Source organism: Elaeis guineensis, chromosome 8 (genome assembly GCF_000442705.2).
Source record: "Elaeis guineensis isolate ETL-2024a chromosome 8, EG11, whole genome shotgun sequence".
Taxonomy (NCBI): Eukaryota; Viridiplantae; Streptophyta; class Magnoliopsida; order Arecales; family Arecaceae; genus Elaeis; species Elaeis guineensis.
This window is the reverse complement of record NC_026000.2, coordinates 134,736,342-134,761,252: the sequence shown is the minus strand read 5'-3', so window position 1 is coordinate 134,761,252 and position 24,911 is coordinate 134,736,342.

Here is a 24,911-nt window from a genome sequence, read left to right as displayed (position 1 = left end):
CATTACAATGCCGAGCGATGTCCAGGCTTATTGATTTTGCAAATGTAGATACACAAAATTTGAGGTTGAAAATAGAGTATATAGAATCATAGATTGATCTAATTAGAAATTTGACTAATTTGAGGGAAAATGACTTTTGTTTGAGAGGGAGGGCCAGAGAGAGAGAGAGAGAGAGAGAGTATACATGAGAGTAAGAGAGAAGGAGGATGGTTGGTTCGATAAGAGAGTTTCATCATGGTATGAATAGAAGAATAGCATAAATTGAGTTTAGGTTACTTAGAAAGAGTAAAAAGTGAATTGATGATTAAATGCTATCACAAAAGAAAGTAGAAATAGACTGCCACAATAATAGAGTAATTATAATTAATAAAAACAATCCACATTATCAGCCATCAAATCTTATTTGGCACGCTCAAATAATCCAACAATATGTCAACTTCAAATCCACTTTCAATAACCTGTTGATCATTTGTAGAAATAATATATTTAGATAGATATAGATTTCAATATAAAGCAAACTCTAAACATAGTAATTCAGTTTACAATTTAGTTAGCACAAATAGAAAAATAAATCAAATATTTGAAGTAACAATTTAGATCAAAATAAATTGGAATAATAAAATTGTTTAGAAATTAACAATTTATGGTATTCAGAATGTAGTAGCTATGGTGAACTATAGAGTATAATCTTATGATCTAGTATTTAATATTTTATTTCAGATCATTCAATCTTTATCAGAATATATAATTGCATTCTTTTGTAATTGTTCAAATGTGGTTGATAGTTGGCATTGGTGAGTGATATCATCAATTATCTTTTTAAGGTCAATCTTTTCTTAAGAATTATCTTTTCCATGCTTATCTATACTATATCGCTATTTTGTTATGGCTGCATTATAAAATATATTTATCAGTAGTTATTTATTTATAAATATATAAATAATTTATATTTTTTATCATTACATCAATTTTGTCTTCAAACCGCGGTGCAAGATTCTTCTTAATTAATTTGCATTTGATTTCCGAAAGGTCATTGATGTCACTGCTATTTTTTTTTTTTATTCTTTGATTTCTATATGAGTGACAATGTAATCAATATAAGATGAGAGATATGTATGATTAATGTAAGAAGTCAATAATGAAGTGCTTTAGCACAAACCTGAACATTTGGACTTGGTAATATAGTTGTTCTGATATTTCACTCCTTTTATCTATAGTAACAGTTTGGAATAATAAATTATAGTTAAAAATTGGTTTATGTAATAGTAACAGAAATATGAATATGGATATATTGATCAAAAAAAAAATAATTATAATAAAAGACATAAAGATGAACATAGAATTGATTCACAACATAAAACATGAATTAAATAGAAAAATAGAAATAGTTTGAAACTTCCTTAAAATGTCGATCATACTTGAACTAATTCATGAGATTAACTAATAAACTGGAGTCAGCTATTTGCCATAATGTGAGAAATATATGATAGACTACATATAAGTATAGTACTAAGTCAAATATATATTTATGACTCCAGATAATTAGAAATTCATTGAAGTCTCTTACATAAGTATGATACCCATCTCTCACAAGTCAGTTGAATGGAACAAAAGGTCGAGATAAGGAGGCAATGGTAGTTAAAATGTAATAAATACACACACACGCACGCACGCACGCACGCACACACACACACACACATATATATACATGATAAATAAGTTACAATGATCAAGTCAGATATTTGTAAGTAATATACTTTCATATGACTACCTAGCCAAAATTGTTATCAATCTAGTACTCTCCAAAACACCTCTCAAATCCAAAACACCTCCTTTGAGAACCATATGCAATGGTCAATCCTTAACACAAAATGCTTAATGAATTTTTAAAAACAATGAAGACATCGATCTCTAACTAAACAATTAATCCAAACAAATTAACTACTACTTTCACAATATCACTGCAGCTAGTAATATCACTTTGTAAAATAATTTTTATACCAAATTTATGTTTCAGAGTTCAAATTGATCTTTTCAAACATCATTATTTTCATGTGAATGCAACATTTTGTACACCAACTTGTCATTTAGTTTCTAACATTATACTTATCAAATTGAACATGTTACTAGAAATCAATCCCCTATGACATTAATTATTTATCTCAAAAAGTCTGCATGATGCTTATGAATGAATTATAATTCTTAAAACCACGTACAATACTATCTAAGCATGAACACAGCCCAGATTACTTTGAAGTTTTTCTTATTCTATTTAACCAACACCAGAAATTCAAAAGAAATAAAAATCTTCAATGCACCAGGATGTAAAAATCTTCAACTGTTGATAGTGGCTATGCTTATAAATCAATTACAATTCTTAAAAATATATACAATACTATCTAAGCATCAACATATAACCAAGTTTACTTTGAAGTTATTCTTATTCCATTTTTCAACCAACATTATAGAGAAATTCAAAAGAAATAAAAATCAAATTTAACCAACCTGAAACACTACACCAAGATGCTTTAAGCTTCAATTTGCTCTGTATCGATGTCAAGCCGCCTACAATAATGACCAAAGGAAAATATCCAATAAGCATCCAAGTAGAAATTGTGCAAATCCATTCATCTAGTTATTCAACGACCACTTGAAAATAAATAAAATATATAGTAAAGAAATGTGATAAATTAAAAAAATTAAGTAGAATAGATGGCAACCAATTTGGCTAAAAAAAGCAATTATATAGATATATTGTGATTTTACATGGAATATCAGTTAATCAAAATAGAAGATATTGAGAAAAATAAAAAGTTAGTGAAGAACGTAAAATATTGAATTAATAAAAGAAAGATAAAAATAATATGGAACATAGGAAAAGTGAAAGACGTTATAATGGAACCATAGTAGTAAAAATAAAATTATAACCCAATCTACAAAACAGTTTGTGGTTGTACATGAGATCCAATACTTTCATATTTGAATCAGAGAGCAAATCAAGTGTTAGCAAAAGCATACCACATATGATAGATAGCAGGTAAAAGATATTAGGCAAATGAAGTTGATTGGAGGACTCTTTAAATAGAGTGTGATTCATGTTTATGCATACTGTTGCTGCCAACTCTCTGTCACCTGTCGTCGGTGATGAGCATCTGCAAAAAGCATCGTCACAGATCGGAGTTGTGTCTGGTGGAGACCCTCCGATGCTTAAGTCAAAGAGAAAATTGATGAACAGTAAATTTGAGAGTAGCAGAGCTTTGGCCTTGAAGTGGCTTACCAGTACTGTTTCTTTACCCCCTTTTTATAGATGAATCTGATGTAACCGTCGAGCTCGGAGTCTCGCTTTTTATGGCATTAAATCATCAGGCCATAAATGTAGAGTTAGTGGGTTGTTAATTCTCCTTAATGATCGTGACACGTAGTCGATAACCATTCGCAATGGTTATGGTAAGTTAAATAGATTACCGACCATATATCAGTAGGATCTATAAGCATCCGTCGGCTGGTAGTTCTGTTATGCCAACAGTCCCAATCATCTGTTGTTGGTCGGTAGTAGTTGAACATTAGTCGGTCAGTCGACCATAGGTCGGTGAGTTTTGCTTAGTCAGTTGATGAGAATTGCATATTCAGTCGATTCACAGTCGAAGTCGTGGTGACAAAAGTTGGAGGTTGATCGGTTTACCCCAACAGTTGCCCCACACTCCCAAGTCCAAAGTGAACCGACGTGTATATTATTATGTGATCTATCATGTTGGATGAAGGGAGTTATTTCTGTCACATCGAATCCCGATTCAGCTGCTATTTTCTTCGGGGTATGGGCAATCGACTATTTTATCATTTCAGCAGGTACAATCATCCTGCCATATTGACAGGATGATTTGGTATCAAATATCAGCATCAGACGTCATTTTAGAAAATCGATTCGACATCAGACGATATAGTTCTGACAAGTAGTTATGTGCCACGTGTCTGAAAATTATTGTGTCAGAGCTGTTCATGCAGATTAGAGTGACGTGGCTTAATGTGGGATAGGTGCATCGAACTGTCCGATCAATGGTCGGTCCAGATGTTGCCACATGTCGTCATCTGATAAGTTTTTGATTCAAATGCTCTTATCTTGGCTGTTGAGAGATCCTATATATATAAGGTCACTCTCAACCAAACTTTCACTTTTCATTTTACCTTTTGGTGCTGAGACTCTACCGAAAGATCACCCCAGCATCTGAGGTTGTCACTCCCAGCTTTTTCAGATCAAGTTTCCATCTTTTCTGGAATCCATCCATCTCTAGCCTTTGTCTTTTATGGCTAGAATTTCTTCTTCTCGGGATGGTCAGTCGGAAAATCCGATGGATGAGTCCCAGTTGGGTCCAGAGGTGGAGGCTTCTTCACTTTTAGAGTCTAATGTCGAGTGGCTCCAGGAACCGTATTGTATCCCGGAGCAGTACCAGCTCTTCACCTCTGGGGCCAACGATCGGGTGAATACCCCTTCTTCGAATCAGGTGGCTTTTTATGTCGAAGATCTTCGGATGGGTCTTCGATTTTTAATTCCAGAGTTTGTCCAAAATATCTTGAATTATTATGATCTTTGCCTCGCTCAGCTGGCACCGAACTCGGTTCGACTGATAATCAGTTTTGTCTTATTGTGTCGGTTGCTATCGACCGAACCTCATTTTTCTCTTTTTCGTGCCTTCTTCGTCCTTTGACCCCATCCAAAGGTCCGAGGGTGGTAGTTCTTCAACACTCGAAAAGATCTTTTTTCATCATCGATCTTCCATCGTCCATTCATGGATGAAAGAACCAATTTTTTTTCACATCTTCTTCTCTTCCTTAGGATTTTTCTTCTCCTTGGGATGATCTAAGAACCGATCTCAATGACAACAGTCGAGTAGAGGTCGGCGATTAGGAAGACTTCCATCGGTTGAAGGACATGGTGGTCCCATCGCAGAAGGAGCTTGTGACCGAACAAGCCTTTTATTACGTCAGTCTTAGTTCGATCACACACCTAGGCAAGTACAGTTGATCATTTCTCATTTCATACTTTTTTTGTTGAGTTGTATTGACTTTTGTTATAATTGCAGCCATGCCGCTGAGGGTGCGAATGTCAAGTACCGACATTCATCAACACGCTGCCAAGAAGACGGCAACATCCGAGGCTGGGCCTTCCAGACCAATGAAGAAGAAACAAGCCGCCGCTTTGACGCAAGTTCAAGTGGCTGCTCCAACGCCAACTCCAGTCATTGCTCTAACGCCGACTGAGCCGGCTCTTGAACCAATCTTGGCACCGTCGACCCCGATAGTGTTTTCTGCCAGGCCATCTGAAGAAGGGGCGGCGAGGGGAACTATCGAAGCAACATCGATAGTTCCACTATTTGAGGAGGTTCGGGCCGAGGTGAATGGATCTGAACAATCTGCAGCTACGTCAATTGCTCCTTCAGTTAGAGCACTGTCGAGTTCAAATTTTTCCTCACTTTCAAATGTGGGGCCGTCGAGAAGGGATCGGGGAAAAGCTCCGATGACCACGACGGAAGATGTAGCATCGGAGGGCCATACGGTTCACTTCGATATTCGAGTACTCAGAGATGAGTCAGCCTTAGCCAATCCAGTATTGGCTAAGCGACTGTGCCAAGCTGCTCTTCTTTTTGTTGATCGAAAGAATCGAAAAAGCCGAACAGTGATCAAGATATTCTCGTCCTTTTACCCAATAATACTCGGGATAAATTTTCTCTACCTTTTTTTTTTAATTCGACTTATCTTCTGTCTGTAATTGATCCACGACATGTTCGATTTAGAAGCCGGCTACACAAAGTTTGATGACTTTCGTCGGTCGTGGGTGAATAGGGTGGCAATTGTGAATGTCGAGAAAATGGCTGCCCTCGAACAACTTAAGTTGGCAACTGAACGGAAAGCTAAGTTTTAGGAGGAGGTTTTTCAGTTAACTGACGACTTAGCATCTTCTGGAGTTGAACTTGAGTTGGCCCGTGAGATTATTTTGGCTCTTGAGTTGCGGATCAAGAGCAAGAAATACTCCATCCATCGACTTCGACGGGAGCAAGACGGATGCATCATTGAACTCAAAGCCGAACGTGAACGACATCGGGCCAGCCTAGAAAGGTTGGCACTGGCCAAAGAGGAGTCATCTTTCGCTCGAGCCGATGCTGACTTGGTGAAGGCAGAAGCAGAGTCGGCAAGGAAAGCATTGAGTCGGGCCATCGAGTATTTCTAAGATTCAGAAGAATACAAGGAAGAGATCCTCAAAGGTGGCTTTGCTTCTTATTGCGTCGGGTATGAGGATGATCGGGATGCGATCAAAAAATTATATCCGAATCTCGACTTAAACAGTATCATTCCTCTGGGGTCGGAAGACGGGGCTGCCGAATAAGAAGCTGCACCGACTCAGGGTGAAACACTGATGGAACCCAAAGTTGTCCAAGTCACCGATTCTACACCAGAGCAAAGGGATAGGGACGACGACGAACCTTGATCAGTGTATTTTGTTTTCTCTTTTTGTAATCAAATCTGTAATCGGACTTTGGTCCGACTTTGTACTTTCTTTTTGACAATGAATGAAAGTATTTTTCTTCTAAGTCCAAAATTTATTTGTCTGCAATGTTAAGTCTGCAATGTTAAGTAGCCACTGAATGTTAATCGATAATCCGATCATTCGATAGGACTTGTAGAATATTCATTAGTCATGTAGTCTTTTTGACGTACTTAATAGAAGTTAAGATAACAATGATAAGTCGCATATCCTGTATCCGACGTTTGGTCAATTTGTACATCAGATCATATGATAATCGGTGGCAAGCCGAATATCCTTCGACTAGCCGTAGCCAAGTCAGTATAATTCTAATACGATCTTGATCATTTTGGCATTTCATTCCACTTAGTTAGTACTAAGTCAGCATTTTAGTTTTTCAACTACGGTCAGCTTTTACAGTGAAAAGCCGATATTGAATACTGAGATTTAGTCGGTACTACAGCTTTTGTAGTGAAAGCCTGTATACTTGACATCAATTTAAGATTACAGTCAGTATGTCAGTTCTTACAAGAGAACCGAAATACAATCGACACCGAAATAATTGATTCTCTGGCTTTTATAGTGAAAGCCAATATGCAGTCAATAGCTGATAGAAATTGATCAAGGCTTGTGATTCTGAAATTCTGTATTGTATTCCAAATAATGTATACATGAGCAATTTTATTAGTGATACATCTTTACATTGTCGGCATTTCATGTTTGGAGAATTGCCGATCCTTCAAGTGTTTCTAGTCAATATGCGTCCGGTCTAAGTGTTTCGGATATCCTGTAAGACCCTTTCCAATTTGGAGATAGTTTTTTCTGATCCAAAAGTTTTGAAATTGTTGCTCTTCTTAGGACCAAATCTCCTGGTCGGAAGACCTTCGGGTTGACTTTTGCATTATAATACCAAGCTATCTTTTATCGATATGTAGTCATCCGAACTTGAGCTTGCTGTCAAAGTTCTAGAAGGAGATCTAAGTCAGCTCTCCGACATTCAAAATTGCTCGGCTCACTGCATTGTTCTACCCTTGTTGATGGCAGTCTGATCTCGAGTGGGATCATTACTTCTGTCACATAAGCCAAATTGAAGGAGGATTCTCCAGTCGGTATACGGAGAATTGTTCGATATGCCTATAAGACTGATACAGTTATTTCATCTAGAGGCCTTTGACTTCATTCAGTCAGATTTTGAGCCCATGCAGGATTGTTCGGTTGGTTACCTTCACCTCTCCATTTGATTATGGATGGCCGACTGATGTGAATTTGTGCATAATATGAAATTTCGCATAGAACTCTCTAAAATTCTGATTGTTGAATTATCAACCATTGTCGATGATGATGGTGTGTGGTAAACTGAATCTGTAAATGATAAATTTCTGAACAAAGTCTTCCATCTTACTTTCAGTGATTTGTGTTAGAGATTCAGCTTCTATCCATTTAGTGAAATAGTCGATAACGATCACTATAAATTTTCTCTGACCAGATATCGGAGAAAAAAGATCAAGTATATCAATCCCCCATTGTGTGAAGGGCCACGGTGCTACAATCGATATTAGGTGACTAGCCGGTTGATGTTGTATATTTATATATTTTTGGCATAGTTCACATCTTCGGATAAGTTCAGCTGCATCTTTTTTCATGGTGGGCCAATAGTATCCTTGTCGCAGGACTTTATTAGCTAGAGATCTGCCCTCCAAGTGATTTTCATAAATCTCTTCATATACTTCTCTAAGTGCATAGTCGGCATCTGTCGGACCCAAATACTTTAGCAAGGAAAGAGAGAACGATCTTTTGTAAAGATGGCCATTCATTATTACATACTAAAAGGCCATCCATCGGAGTCGTTTGGCTTCTAAGGGATCTGCAGAAAGAATCCCATCGGTCAAGTATTGGATGATCGGATCCATCCAGCTTGGTTCAACAGTGAGTTGTAATACTTCTTCGACCTTGTCGATACTCGACTATACGAGGTATTCAACGAATGTCCAACCCAGTAAATTGAAAGTAGTAGTAGCCAGTCATAAAAATATGTCGGTTTGAATATTTTTGATTCTCGATATATGAAAGATCTCAAAATATTTCAAGTTCGATATAAGATCTTTCACCTTTTGAAGGTACTTCATCATTGTGGGGTCTCGGATTTTAAATTCATCCTTGACCTATCCAGCAATCAGTTATGAGTCGGTGAAAACCTTCAGACTGTCGATCTCAAGCTCTTTGGCTATCTTCAAATCGACTAAAAGTGCTTCATATTCGGCTTAATTATTTGAGGCTTTGAAGTTGAATCGAAGGACATATTCAGTAACTACTTCAAAATTTGTAAGTATGAGGCTAGCTCCACTACCTTGTGCATTAGATGCTCCATCGATGTGCAGCATCCAAGTCGACCTTAGGTCAGGTTCGGGAGTCGTAGCCTCCTTTATTGTGTTATTATCTATATCCTTCAGTTTAGTATCGGATATAGTACATTCAATGATGAAATCAGCTAAAACTTATGCTTTCATGGACGGTCATGGTCGATACTGTATGTCAAATTCATCAAGCTTTACTATTCACTTCACCATCCGATCTGATGTATCAAGTCGATGCAAGATCATCCTCAATGGCGTTCTGTCAGGATCACAATTAGATGTGCTTGAAAGTACAGACGAAGTCGTTATGCTGATATGATGAGAGCGTAGATTATTTTTTTTACTCTTGAGTATCGTACTTCAGCATTGTGAAGCACTTTACTGGTGTAGTAGATCGGTCTGTGAATTCAATTTTCATCCTCCTGGACAAGCATTGAGCTAACTGCTTCTGTGGAAGTCACCAAATAGAGATATAGTGTCTCTCCAACCTTCAATTTTGTAAGTAAAGGTGGAGAAGCCAAATATTTTTTTAAGTTTTTGAAGGATTGTCGGCATTCATCCGATCATAAAAAATTCTTTGTTTGTCGTAAGATTTTGAAGAATGGCAAGCATCTCTCGACCGACCTAGAAATGAATCGGCTGAGTGCGGCGATCTTTCTGTTGAGTTACTGTATCTCTTTTTTTGAACTCGGATGCTTCATATCGATGATGGTCTTTATCTTTGCAGGATTAGCCTCAATTCCTCATTATGAAACAAGAAATTTGAAGAATTTTTCGAAGGTTACTCCAAACGCACACTTGGTCAGATTTAACTTCATCTGATGTCGTCGAAGTGTGCCAAAGACTTCCTCTAGATCCTAAACATGGTCTGCTGTTCGAGGGCTCTTCACCAGCATATCGTCCACATATACTTACATATTCCATCTGATCTATGTCTTAAAGATCTTATTGACGAGCCGTTGGTAGGTAGCTCCGATGTTTTTCAATTCGAAAGGCATTACTTTGTAGCAGTATATGCCTTTGTCGGTTACAAAAGCTGTGTGTTTTTTATCTTCTGGTGCCATCCAGATTTGATTATACCCGACGAAAGTATCCATGAAACTCAGAAGTCGATGGTCTGAAGTCGCATCAACCAATTGATCAATCTTTGGCAATGAGAAACTATCCTTCGGACAAGCTTTATTCAAGTCTGTATAGTCGATGCAGATTCTTCACTTTTCATTGGCCTTTCTCACCATTACCATATTGACGAACCAATCGAGATATGTAGCTTCTCTGATGAAGCTCACAGCAAGGAGCTTATTGACTTCTTCATCAATAACCTTCTGTCTTTCAGGGGCAAAAGATCATTTCTTCTGTCTCACCGGCTTAACATTCGAATTGATGTTGAGTCGGTGAGTTATTACTTTTGAAAAAATTTTGGGCATATCAGTAGCCGACCAAATAAAAATATCGGTATCTGCTCTGAGTAAATTTATTAATTGTTGTCACTCTGAGTTAGACAATTATGATCCAATTTGGACTGTCTTCTCGGGATCTTCTTCTTTTAGTAGAATAGAAACTAGTTGTTCAGTTGGTTGACCCCTCTTCTGATTCTCTCTTTGTTTTAATTTGTTGACAGACAAAGAGTCTTTAGGTTTATTATTTTGGATGGAGACAAGAAAGCAATGTTGGGCAAGTTGTTGACCTCCATGTATTTCTCCGATCCTATTTCTTATCGAGAATCAGACTAATAGATGATATGTCAAAACCACTGCTTTCAGAGCGTTAAGTCCAGATCATCCGAGTATGACGTTATAAGCCGAAGGGACTCAAACTACCATGAACATAATGAAAATGGTGCTCTGTTGTGGTTCAGTTCCAACGATTAAGGGGAGAGAGATTTCTCTCTCCACTGTGACAGCATCTTCTGTGAAGCTGATCAATGGCGTCGAGACTCTTCTAAGTCGATTAGTCGGTAGTCGCATTTGAGAGAAAGTCGAATAAAATAGAACATCAGTCGAACTTCTATTATCTACAAAGATTCTTTTTACATCATAATTGGCTATTATTGACGAGACAACAACAGCATCATCATAGAAAATTTAAATTCTTTGAACATCTTTTTCGAAAAAGTTATTACATTGTTGAGTCATTGTCATTTCACCGACTCTTCTTCGAAAGTTGCCCCCCAGCTCGGTCATCCGAAAATCATGTTAATCACTCCTGTAGTTGGCTGATTATTTATAGCCTTCTCAGTTTGCGGCTGAGGTCGTCGATCGACAGGAGCTTGAGTTGGTGGATCTCTTCAGTACGTGTCGAGATAGCTGAGTCAAATCAGGACCTCTATCTCATCCCTGAGCTAGATGTATTGTTCGATATCATGACCGTAGTCACAATGAAATCGACAGTACTTTTTCTGATCGTGGCTCCTCGGTGGTACTTTCATTGGTGGAGGGTGTCGTAAGTATTCTGCTCCTTCGATCTCCATGAGGATCTATGCACGGAGAGTAGAAAGAGGAGTGTAGGAGTCATACCTACCATAACTCAACCTTGGACCGTAGTTCGGCTTCGGACTCCGTTGTTAGGGTGAAACTCGCTTATTAGAAAGTGGCCAACTAGATTTGACCGGAGCTCCTCCTTTCTTTTGCTTCTTCAACTTCTGACATTTACCTTCAGTCTGGCGCCGGTCAGAAGCTAATTCATCCGCGCACATATACTTGTATGCACACGCTAGAAGTTCTGCATAGGTCCGGGGGAGAGTCTTATCTAATGAAAATATAAATCGAGATCTCCTCAGACCTCTTTTTATGGCCGATATAGCCATGTCTTTATTGAGGTCCTTGACCTCGAGTGTGGCCACATTAAAACGGGCCATAAAATCTCTTAGTATCTCAGTCTCTCCTTGCTTGATCGAGAAGAGACTGTCAAGGTTCATGGCAGTCTTCGGCTAGTGATGAAGTGAGCCACAAAAGAATGTTCGAGCTATCCGAAGGAGTATATGCTTTCCGACTGAAGCCTAGAGTATCAGGCTCGAGCAGCTTTTCGAAGAGTTGCTGGAAAGTCAAAACACAAGAGGACGTCGGTTGCCTCTTGAATCGTCATGAGGATCTTGTAGCTCTTAAGATGGTCGATTGGGTCGGTGGAGCCGTCATATAGCTCCACTTGTGGCATCTTGAACTGAGATGGGATCAACTCGTCCAAGATACGCTAAGAGAGAGGTTGGGCAGTGTGAAAGTCGTAGTCGTTTAAGGACTTCCGACTTTTCACCTGAAGCTGGGCAAGTCGGTGATTGATTTTCTGAAACTTACATTCGTAGTCGTCAAACTGTCGTTGCTGAAAAACTCTGAAGGTAGAACCTCCTGATGAAGGAGAAGCAGAAGATGTCCACAGTCATTTTCCTTTCCTAATATGGTCGAGATGGGAAGGAGAAGAGAAATGCTGCGAGTGGTGGGTGGTACGGTGAGAGTGCCGAGAATGTTGTTGTTTGTCTTAACGGGAGAGCCGAGACGATCGCTTCGGAGAAGGAGAAGGTGATCACCATGGATGACGGCGATTGTGCCTGAACGGCACCGACTGTGCCACCGGTTGCTCCGCCGGCAGCTGTTGCTGCTGGATTTACTGTTGTTGGAGGCTTTTGATTGCCTCCGTCAGAACATTTATCTACTACACAAGTGCAGCGATTTGGACAGCGTCTGTAGTGACCACGGGACGCAAGAAAATGGGCTCTGCTATCGGAGGTGGGGGAGGAGCATCTTCCCGATGGGAAGAGTGCCTCACCGATCCAGTTGCAGTCGAATGCTGAGCTCTAATTTTTATCATAACGAGTATGATCTGCCCCCTACCTAGCGCGCCAATCTATTGCTGTCAACTCTCTGTCACCTGTCGTCGGTGATGAGCACCTACAAAAAGCATCTTCACAGACTGAAGTTGTGTCCAACGGAAACCCTCCGATGTTTAAGTCAGAGAGAAAATTGGTGAACAGTAGATTTGAAAGTAATAGAGTTTTGACCTCGAAGTGACTTACCAGTACTATTCTCTTATTCCCTTTTTATAGATAAATCTGATGTAACCGTCGAGCCCGGGGTCCTGCTTTTTATGGCGTTAAATCATCGGGCCATAAATATAGAGTTAGTGGGTCGTTAATTTTCTTTAATGGTCATAACACGTAGTCGATAACCGTTCGCAATAGTTATGATAAGTTGAACAGATTACCGACCATATGTTGGTAGGATCTATGAGCGTTCGTCGGCTGGTAGTTCTGTTATGCCGACGGTTCCAGTCATCTGTTGTTGGTCGGTAATGATTGAACATTAGTTGGTCAGCCGATCATAGATCGGTGAGGTTTGCTCAGTCGGTTGATGAGAACTGTATATTTAGCCAATTCACAGTCGAAGTCATGATGATAAAAATTGAGAGTCGATTGATTTATCCCAACACATACCAAGAGATATTTTTTTTGAATGACAATAAAATCAACAGCACAAACATCGAACAGTTGCATCAAGGCCATAAATGTCTGGTTCACCATATTTTGATTTTCGTACATTGTCTTTTGAGAGGATATACTTGATCACTCCCAGCTTCCCACCCAATTGAGGCTCCCAAGAATGAAAGAAAGATAAGAAGCCATTATTTAAGCTTCCTTTTTAGCCACTCCAAGTGTCCCAACCGATTGGGACTTGTGAGGATGAAAAAATAGAAAAAAAATAAATAAATTATAAAAAAATAATAAAAAAAATAAAGATGAAAAAATAAAGAGTAAATTTATGTTACTCAAAATTTATATTTAAAACTCTTATGTTAGTTGGTTGCAGTATCAAGGAGTTTATTTTTGCTAGTTTTATTTTCTTTGTGAAAAAGAAAAAGTCCAGATTCAAGATTCAAGGTTACATTTAATGGATTGATAACAATGTGTGGGTCTAATAAAAAAATATCCAGATTCAAGGGTTACATTACATTTAATGGATTGATAATAAGTGTCCGGACCCCCTTTTTTTTTTTTTTTTTTTTTTTTTTTTGTATCTGAAGATGGTAAGATCAATGTGGTTTGGACTGTGTTTTTTAAATTTTTTTGGCCTTGTATCGTAGCGTGTAGAGGGACCTGCTTGTTAAAGCTAAATTGAAGGCAAAATGTAAATGGGTGGAAGATGAAATTGAAGCCAAGAGAAGGGGTTGGGAACTGAGGGAGGTTGAATATGAATTAAAGGACCTGCTCTCTGAGAGGGAATATGAATTAAAGGTTCAGCGAGGGACACTAGCAGATAAGAAAAAGAATGTGGTAGAACGAATGAACTTCCTTGATGACAGAGAAAAACGTTCGAATAATGCTGTTGAAGAGGATATTGAGTTGAAAAAAGAGCACTTCTATGACAAGATTGGGATTTTAAATGTAGTGCAGTAATGAATAGAATAATTGAGTTTCTTCTCATTGAGTAGTTTGTTAGGGACCCTCCCACTTTATTTAAATCCATGTTTATCGTGCTCTTTGTGAAGAATGGATGTCATATAATTTAAGCAAAATATATATTCCAATAATTATAAAGTGTGAAGATATTTGAAATTATACGATTAGGCTTCATTTAACAATGGGTTATGTTTGGAAAGTGATTTTAGTGCTTCATTATTTATGGTCTAGATTTCTTGGACATTGAAAGTGGGTATACATACATTGTTTTTTCTTGCTTCCATCTGTCCATGTATAGGAAAGCATCTGAGGGAGATTGTGATTTGTCCCTCCCAACCATCGTCTAAGCTTCCTTTTCAGCCGCTCCAAGCCTCCCAACCAATTGGGACTCCTGCGGATGGGAAAACAGAGGAAAAACAGAGGAATCATAGGAAAAGTCAATGAAACTGAACGAAAGACAGGAAAGAAACAAAAAAATTATGGGAAAGAAAGCACCTAAGGGAGATTGGGATTTGTCAACATAGGAAAGATCAACAAAAATGAAGGACCCACCATTATCTAAGCTTCCCTTTCAGCTGCTCAAAGCCTCCCAACTGATTGGGACCCTGAGGATGGGAAAATAGAGAAAATATAAAAAAAAATCAACAAAAATGAAGGAAAGATGCAAAAGAAAAAAAAATAAGGGAAGAAAAGCACCTGAGGGAGATTAGAGGGGGAAGGCTGATGTCGGTGATGATGGAGAGGATGTTAGATAATTTTAATTTTTTATATCTAGGTCGTGCTTCAATATTCATATAAAAATCAAATCATAAATAAATCATACCTTGCAACATCGCTTATCCAATATGATGATCCTGTAACCTGCAGGATGTTTGATCTTCTTCTATGAGGCATCTGATCTTCTCTCCTCACCTTCCTCCTTAATATGGATGATTGATGGAAATTATTCATACCCTTCTAAGAAACCAAGCCACCTCTATTCATACCTGCACTTATCTTGTTTCATCAAACAACTTATTTTTAATTAGAGTTATACTTTCAATCCAAATCTTATTATGAATAGATCTTTTTAATTAATTGAGCTTACTGTAATTGATTCAAAAGTACATGTGATTGATCCAAAGAGTTAAACCTGTCTAAGTGATAATTAGGGCACATATTAGGAGTTAAATCCAACATTCTTCTACTTGGCCTATATCATTACTTAAAAATAACTCTTTAATTTTTTTAAAATATTTTACTTTAAAAAATAAAATACTTTAATTTTCAAAAATAACAGTCCTAAATCAAAATTTTTAAATCGACCAGACGAGTGCACACTCATTTTTAAAACATTTGCCCAATTATCTATTCCTTGAAAGATTCTTTATACTTTGATTAAGCAAAAATTATTAATGTAGATTATAGCAGTTATACATCTTAATTGGCATACTCCCTTCCATATATCGTGACATCAATAATTTTCATTTAACCCAGTCTTATATACTAGAGTACATAGGCTATCAAAAATTATAATGCCTATAACAATGATCTCACTGTTATGTCATATGAATAATACTTCTGTTTACTTTAATTTTGATAAAAGTCAATCAAAATATATATAAACAATAATTAAACAGAAGTAATAGTAGTTATTAAACTATTAAGAGATCTCAAAATAAGTATCTTACTACTATTAGAGAAACAAACTACAGCAGAATTATCATAATAAATTCTCAGTGGCTCAGAAATAAAATTCATAACTCCGAATTTTGAGATGAATTTTCTCAACCATAGAGTATGTGAGGAAGCCTCGCAGCAGCATATATATTCAGCTTTTGTAGTAGAGCAAACAATAATATGCCATTTTGCGCTCCTCCATAAAATTGCTTTACCATCTAATAGAAAAATATAACTTGTAGTAGACTTCCTACTATCAAGACAACCAGCATAATCTGTATCTGAATAATCAATCACATTCAACTAATCAATCATCCTATAAATAAGCATATAGTCCTTCGTCAGCTGAAGATAGCGCATCGCTTTCTTGGCAGCTTTCCAATAGTCTATATCTGGATCACTTTAATATCTACTAAGCATTTTCAAAGCAAAAATAAGATCAAGATAAGTACATACTTGAGCATACATCAAACTATCCACCACAGAGGCATAGGATATATTTTTTATCTGATTTCTCTCAATCTCATTTTTGGGATATTGAAATTTATTGAATTTATCACCCTTAATAATTGATACTTTACTTGATGAGCAACTAAATATTTCAAACTTTTCTAGAATCCTAGTAATATAAGTCCTCTGAGATAAACTAAGCAATCTCTTACTCTTATCATGATAGATTTTAATACCAAGAACATAAGAAGCATCTTTCATATCTTTCATGTCAAAATATTTTAAAAAAAAACTTTTAGTTTCATGTAAGAGACTCAAATCACAGTTGGCCAATAAGATATCATCCACATATAGAACTAAAAATATAAACTTATTCCCACTCACCTTCAGATATATACATTGATCAGCAATATTTTTCTTAAATTCGAAAAAAGCAATGACATGATTAAACTTTAAGTACCATTACCTGAAAGCTTATTTAAGATCATATATAGATTTCTTTAATTTACATACCAGTAATTTATTTTTTTGTATTGAAAATCCTTCAAGCTGTTCCATATACATCTCTTTTTTTAAATCTCCATTCAAGATGGTAGTATTGACATCTATTTGGTGTAGCTCTAAATCAAAATAAGCTACTAATGCTATAATGATTCTGAATAAATCTTTTCTAGAAATGAGAAAAAATATTTCATGATAATCGATGCCCTCCTTTTGAGTGAATCCCTTTGCTACAAGTCTAGATTTATATCTTTCGATATTATCTTTGGAATCTTATTTGGTCTTAAAAATCTATTTATAACCTACAGGCTTAAATCTTTCAAATAATTTGATAAGTTTTTAGACTTAATTTTTACTCATAGATTCTATTAATCTTTTATGGCATCTAATCAGAGTTCAAAATCATCACCATTTATGATATCTTTAAAAGAGATTGGATCATCTTCATCCCAATATCATAATCACATTCTTGTAGGTAAATAATATAATCATCTGGAATGGCTGATCTTCTATTTTTAGTAGATCTCCATAATATTCCAGATTCAATATCATTATTGTGATTATTTTTAACCAATCAGATTCATTGATAGTCTGTTCAGAAAGTGATATATTAATCATCTGTTGATGTTTCACAATCTCAGGTTGAATAGGTTCATATGGAATATCTCTAAGTGTTACTATAATAGGAAAAAAAAATTATATTCTCTAACACCGTATTATGCGTGGTGCGGACACCAGAGCCATCAAAAATCGACAACATAATTTAAGTTCGATTTGGATCGAAGAAGCCTCATTAAATTGATTCTACTTCAGTTATTTATTTTCAGTCAATAAATTTTAATGCATTTGGCTTTAGGTCCATAGGGCCATACTTGGATTTGTCCACGTCACCTTTGGAGCCACCACTCTCCACATGCCAAGAGAAGAAATGTGCATGCCAGCATATGCCGTGCTCATGCCAAGTTGTGTCAAGCATCAAGCACCCACATGGAGTTCCATTTCTTCCTTAGAATTCTTTAAGAGTTCTTGGCTACTTACTTATTTTGTTGAAGGCCATTTCTTTCCTATGATAGATTATAATGCTTTACTTTTTTGTGGAGGGTTGATTTCTTTCTTGTAAAGATAAGAGATTCCTAAACAAACAGGACCTTTAGAGTCCTATATAAATCCTTGTATCTTTCATGAAAAAAATAATGAATGATTTTACAAACTCCATAAATACTTGTGTCAATCGCTCCGAGAGGAGAGGGTGTGAGACCCAAAATCGCCCCACAAGGAGAGGGTGTGACGCCCACTTTCTATCCTATTCCTTCTACTTAAGATTCAGTGTTCCTGCGACTCTGATCGACTTCACCATATACCCACGCAAGCCTATTCCGTCAAGAGAAGATCTGTCTCCTCCAGAATTTTCATCTGTCGTGCTGAGAGGAGTGATTTCTTATTCTACAGATCATATGCTGTCAAGGACCTTTGTTCCTTAACAGTTGATCTTTGATTTTTTTTTAATCCGATGTTGGTAAAGACCTAGTTCTTTATCGATGGATCTGTTTGGTTAAAAGATTAAGAGCCCTAATCACAGTAGTTTCTTAACTACCATGATCTAGATTCTTATCATCTTCTTGGATTTTCTCATGGGTTTAATGTTTTATTTTCTCTCGTTCCATTTTTTTTTTTTTTACATTTACTCGTGAGCATGTTTAATTTCTGCTATCTGTTTATGAAATTTTCTATTGCTAATTATTTACTGATCTCTCGAATGGCATTCGTCTGTATCATTTAGATTGATCTCGCTTTAGTCTCGTATCAATCAATCATGTCTCCTGAGCAGAGTATAGGCAACTATACTATCTGTCCTGGAAATAACGAGCCCCTGGCCGGACGTGATTTATTGTTGATGAACAGAAGAGAGTTTGATTATTAGGATTGATTTTTTTTTTTAGGATTGTCCCGCATCAATTTGGTATCAGAGCCGGTTGATTAGGGCTTTAGTTTAAATTCAGCAATTTAAATTTTGCAAGTTAAATTTTCCACTCTAAATTTCATACTTTACTTTCAAGCATTTTAATTTTTATTGCACCTTATTTTTGCATCTTAGAGTTGCATGACCACTAGATCAGGTACCTGGTACCAATATCCTACTTCCCCACCCAATACCAATATGGATCCCAATATAGCAGCCATCATTAATGCTCTGACTGAAAAGTTTGATGACATGAAAAATTTTATGAAAGCCATGGATGAGAGAATAGTGGTATTAGAAGAAGCTAGGCAGAAACAACCTAAACCTGAGTCTCCCCGTCTACCTATAGGACAAACAGGTAGGAATCTAGAACTTGATCGACCTATAGGGTCACGTCCGCACCATAACCAGTTCGATCAAGATGAGCATATTCTTAGGAATGTGAAAGTCGAAGCCCCAAGTTTTGATGGTTGTCTAGATCTGAGAGAGTACCTAGATTGAGAATCAGGTATGGACCACTATTTTAGATGGTAGAAATATCTGAAGCAAGGAGAGTTAGGTTTGCTAGGATGAAATTGGTGAGGCAAGTCCGACTTTATTGAAAAGTGTTGAGCGTCTTCTCAATCAGAGAAGACAAGATCCATAGAAACCTGGGATGAGATGAAAGAAAAACTCAGAGAGAAGTACCTCCCCACCTCTTACCAACAAAGACTTTTAGATCAATGCAGAGGCTTACTCAAGGAAATAGATCAGTCACCGAGTATATCACGAGATTTGATGAATACCTCATGAGATGTGGAGTAGCCGAAGATAGAGTTGTTACCTTATCTAGATTTAGAGTTGGATTACGAGAGGATATTCAGCGTGAGCTTTTTCTGTGAGAGGTAACCACGTTGGAACAAACTTATCAACTTGTCTTAGATTTTGAAAGATTTTCTAGATATTCGACTCTCCGTCGTCCTGAACCCAACCGAGTAACCCCTTTTGGATCGAGATCTAATATTAATCAAACTCCTAGTAACGGACCTCCACTTACAAATCCTATTGAGAGAAAAGAAGATAAAGAAAAAAGAGCTATAGGAGAGTTATCAAAAGAAGTAGTTCTCGATCTCATTGCTTCAAGTGCCATGGTTACGGTCACTTTGCTGCACAATGCCCCAACCGATCATTATTCGTAGAAGAATTAGAAGGAGAAACTCTAGAAAATATTGAGGAGAAAGTTAATGAAGCTGATCCAGATTTAGCCGAGCAATTTGAGAGTACTGAGACATCCTAGGTTATGCCACACCTGAGTCAAATCTTAGGCTTGGAGTCGTTAGGTATGTCCTAGCCCAAACTAAGAAAAGTGAAGACTAGCGTAGGACCTCTATTTTTCATACCTTCATAAAATTTGATGATAAAATTTGTAAGGTGATCATTGATAGCGGTAGCTGTATCAACGCCATCTCCACCGACACGGTTAAGCGATTAGGATTAACTCCTGTAGATCATCCCAGTCCATACCGTGTGTCTTGGATTAATTCCTCCTCTATTCCCATCAAATTTAGATGCCTTATGTCCATCCAGCTTCATTCCTATCAGGATCATGTATGGTGTAATGTCTTACCCATAGAAGTCGGAAGTATCATATTAGGTCGGCCTTGGCTATTCGACAATGATGTTACGATTTATGGCCGTACCAACTCCTGTAGCTTTACTCATTAGGGTAAGAAGATCACGATTAATCCTTTCCCACCAAGGCTACTAATAGAAAGATAGGGATGGACCAAAAGAAAATCTTAAGAAGAAAAGCCTCAATCTGATAGGTGCTAAAGAATTAGAGACGACCATGAGTGAAGGATCACCAGTTTGGATGCTTGTTGCTAGAGAAGTTCGTGAGGATTCTAAGGTGGATTATCCTAAGAAAGTAGCTAGCCTTCTTACTGAGTTTCATGATGTCTTTTCTGAGGATCTTTCAAATTACTTACCACCTATGAGAAATATTCAACATGCCATTGATTTAGTTCCTGGATCTACCCTACCCAACTTGCCCCACTATAGGTTGAACCCTAATGAGCATGCCGAGCTACAAAGACAAGTTGGAGAGCTGATAAAAAAAGATTTGTGAGGGAGAGTTTGAGTCCTTGTGCAGTTCCTGCACTACTGACTCCAAAGAAGGATGGTACATGGAGGATGTGCATAGATAGCTGTGCCATTAACAAGATCACCATTAAGTACCGCTTTCCCATCCCTAGGTTAGATGACATGTTAGATATGATGGCCGGATCCACTATCTTTTCTAAGATCGATCTTAAGAGTGGTTACCATCAAGTAAGGATTAGATCGGGAGATGAGTGGAAAACTGCTTTCAAGACAAAAAATGATTTATATGAGTGGATGGTGATGCCATTTGGATTATCTAATGCCCCTAGTACCTTCATGAGGTTGATGACCCAAGTACTACGATCATTTATAGGAGTATTTGTAGTCGTATATTTTGATGATATTTTGATCTATAGTGGAACTAGGGAAGACCATTTAGATCACCTCCAAAGAGTGTGTCAAGTTCTTAAAATAGAAAGCTTGTATGCTAATCCTAAGAAGTACACTTTTATGACAGACCATATCATCTTTTTAGGTTTTGTTGTTACCCCCAATGGTGTATCTGCTGATCCTGAAAAGATTAGAGCAATAGTTGAGTGGCCGGTGCCCAAGAGTGTGCATGACGTGCGGAGTTTTCATGGATTAGCAACCTTTTATTGTAGGTTCATAAAAGGGTTTAGCACCATAGTCGCTCCCATCACTGACTGCATTAGAAAGAAAATTTTGAATGGACTAGGGCAGCCAATAGAGCCTTTCTAGACATTAAGGACAAGATGACTCATGCCCCAATCTTACGTCTCCCTAATTTTTCTAAGGTTTTTGAAGTAGCGTGCGATGCGTCAGGAGTTGGGATTGGTGGTGTCCTTAGTCAAGAAGGTCATCCGGTAGCATACTTTAGCGAGAAACTTAATGATTCTAAACTCAAGTATTCTACCTATGATAAGAGTTTTATGCGGTAATTCAAGCTTTAAGATATTGGAGGCATTACCTACTACCGCAAGAATTTATTTTATACTCTGACCATGAGGCCCTTAGATTCTGAATTCTCAAAAGAAATTGAATCATAGACATGGTAGGTGGGTCAAGTTTTTACAAGCCTATACTTTTATTTTGAAACATCATGCAGGTGTAGAGAATCATGCTGCTGATATCCTAAGTCGTCGTCATACTTTGCTGTCCACCGTTAGTATAGAAGTTGTTGGTTTTGATAAGGTTAAAGAAAATTATGAAGAGTGTCCAGATTTTGGTGACATACTTACCGCTTTACGTAAGGGGCCATCTAGAGAACGTAGTGAATATACCCTTCAGGATGGTTACCTATTTAGAGAAACTAGGCTGTGTATCCCCCGTACATCTTTAAGAGATTTTTTAGTTTGAGAATTACATGCTGGAGGATTAGCTGGACACTTTGGTAGGAATAAAACTATAGAGTTGGTAGAAGCCCAGTTCTTTTGGCCAAGCTTGAAAAGAGATGTCACCCGAATTGTTGCCCAATGTAGAACATGTGCCGTGGTCAAGCAGAAAAATAAAACACCGGCTTATATACACCCTTACCTATACCAGACTGTCCTTGGCAAGATATTAGTATGGATTTTATTTTGGATTACCTAGGACAGCTAGGAAGCATGATTCTATTCTAGTGGTTGTAGATAGATTTTCAAAAATGGCCCATTTTTGTCCTGTTGCCAAACGTCTGATGCGTCGAAAGTTGCAAGGATATACTTTGATGAGATTGTTAGACTACATGGATTGCCTAAAACATTATTTCTGATAGGGATGTTAGATTTATGAGCTACTTTTGAAAAATCCTATGGCACCTTTTAGGCACAAAACTAAAATTTTTTCTGCCTATCATCCGCAAACAGACGGTTAGACTGAAGTGGTTAATAGGAGTCTTGGAAATCTTTTGCGTTGCTTGATTGGGGAACATATGGGTAACTGGGATCTTTTGCTGCCCCGAGCGAATTTGCATATAATAGCTCTGTTAATAGGTCCATTAGCATGAGTCCTTTTGAAGTAGTTCATGGATATCAACCTAGAAAATCAATAGACCTCATCCCACTACCCATGCATGCTAGGATTTTTGAATCTGCAGAATCATTTGCACAGCATGTCAAGAGTCTGCATAAAGAGATCAGTAAAAAAATTAGTATGAGTAATAAAGTTTATAAACAGAATGCAGATTCTCATCGACGTGTTCAAGATTTGCAGAGGGAGACTATGTGATGGTTCGATTGAGGCCTGAATGGTTTCCCTCCGAAACCGTGAAGAAGTTACATGCCCGAGGAGCAGGTCCGTTTAAGATCATAAAAAAAATCGAATCAATGCGTATGTTGTGGACCTATCTTCTGATTTTGAAATTAGCTCTACTTTTAACATTACAGATCTTGTCACCTATAAAAAACCAACTCGGATACCTAGTGAGCCATTTGAGCCTGAACCAACCTTTGAGAGCGAACCTATCCCTGAGTGTCCACCAGCCAAAATGTCAGCAAAACACGATCAGATTAAGAAATTTTGGATGAGCATATCCTTTCCACCCGAAGTCGAGGCTATCAGTAGTATCTGGTCAGATGGCGAGGTCGACCGGAGTCTGAAGATATCTGGATCACTCGAGAAGAGCTGCAACGTATTGATCCCGATCTACTTGAGCGTCACCAGAGCAGAATGACCCACACTCGACAAGGTCGAGTTTTTCCATCCCGGGAGAATTGGTACGGACACCAGAGCCATCAAAAATCGGCAACATAATTTAAGTTCGATTTGGATTGAAGAAGCCTCATTAAATTGATTCTACTTCAGTTATTTATTTTCAGTCAATAAATTTTAATGCATTTGGCTTTGGGTCCATAGGGCCATACTTGGATTTATCCACGTCACCTTTGGAGCCACCACTCTCCACATGCCAAGAGAAGAAATATGCATGCCAGTATTGCCGTGCTCATGCCAAGTTGTGTCAAGCATCAAGCACCCACATGGAGTTTCATTTCTTCCTTAGAATTTCTTAAGAGTTCTTGGCTACTTACTTATTTTGTTGAAGGCTGATTTTTTCCTATGGTAGATTATAATGCTTTACTTTTTTGTGGAGGATTGATTTCTTCCTTGTAAAGATAAGAGATTCCTAAACAAACAGGACCCTTAGAGTCCTATATAAATCCTTGTATCTTTCATGAAAAAAATAATGAATAATTTTACAAACTCCATAAATACTTGTGTCAATCGCTCTGAGAGGGAGAGGGTGTGAGACCCAAAATTGCTCCACAAAGAGAGGGAGTGAGGCCCACTTCTATCCTATTCCTTCTACTTAAGATTCAGTGTTCCTGCGACTCTGATCGACTCCACCATATACCCACGCAAGCCTATTCCATCAAGAGAAGATCTGTCTCCTCCAGAATTTCATCTGTCATGCTGAAAGAACGAGTGATTTCTTATTCTACAGATCATATGCTGTCAAGGACCTTCATTCCTTAACAGTTGATCTTTAATTTTTTTTTAATCTGATGTTGGTAAAGACCTAGTTCTTTATCGATGGATCTGTTTGGTTAAAAGATTAAGAGCCCTAATCAGAGTAGTTTCTTAACTACCACAATCCGATTCTTATCATCTTCTTGGATTTTCTCACGGGTTTAATATTTTATTTTCTCTCATTCCATTCTTATTTCTTTTTTTGCATTTACTCGTGAGTATGTTTAATTTCTGCTATCTGTTTATGAAATTTTCTATTGCTAATTATTTACTGATCTCTCGAATGGCATTCGTCTGTATCATTTAGATTGATCTCGCTTTAGTCTCGTATCAATCAATCACGCCTCTTGAGCAGAGTATAGGCAACTATACTGTCTGTCCTGGAATAATGAGCCCCTGACCGGATATGATTTATTGTTGATGAACAGAAGAGAGCTTGATTATTAGGATTGATTTTCTTTTTTAGGATTGTCCGTATCAATGCGATTCACCACTCTCACTATTTTTACCATCCTTAATGAATCAAGCAGCTCCAGT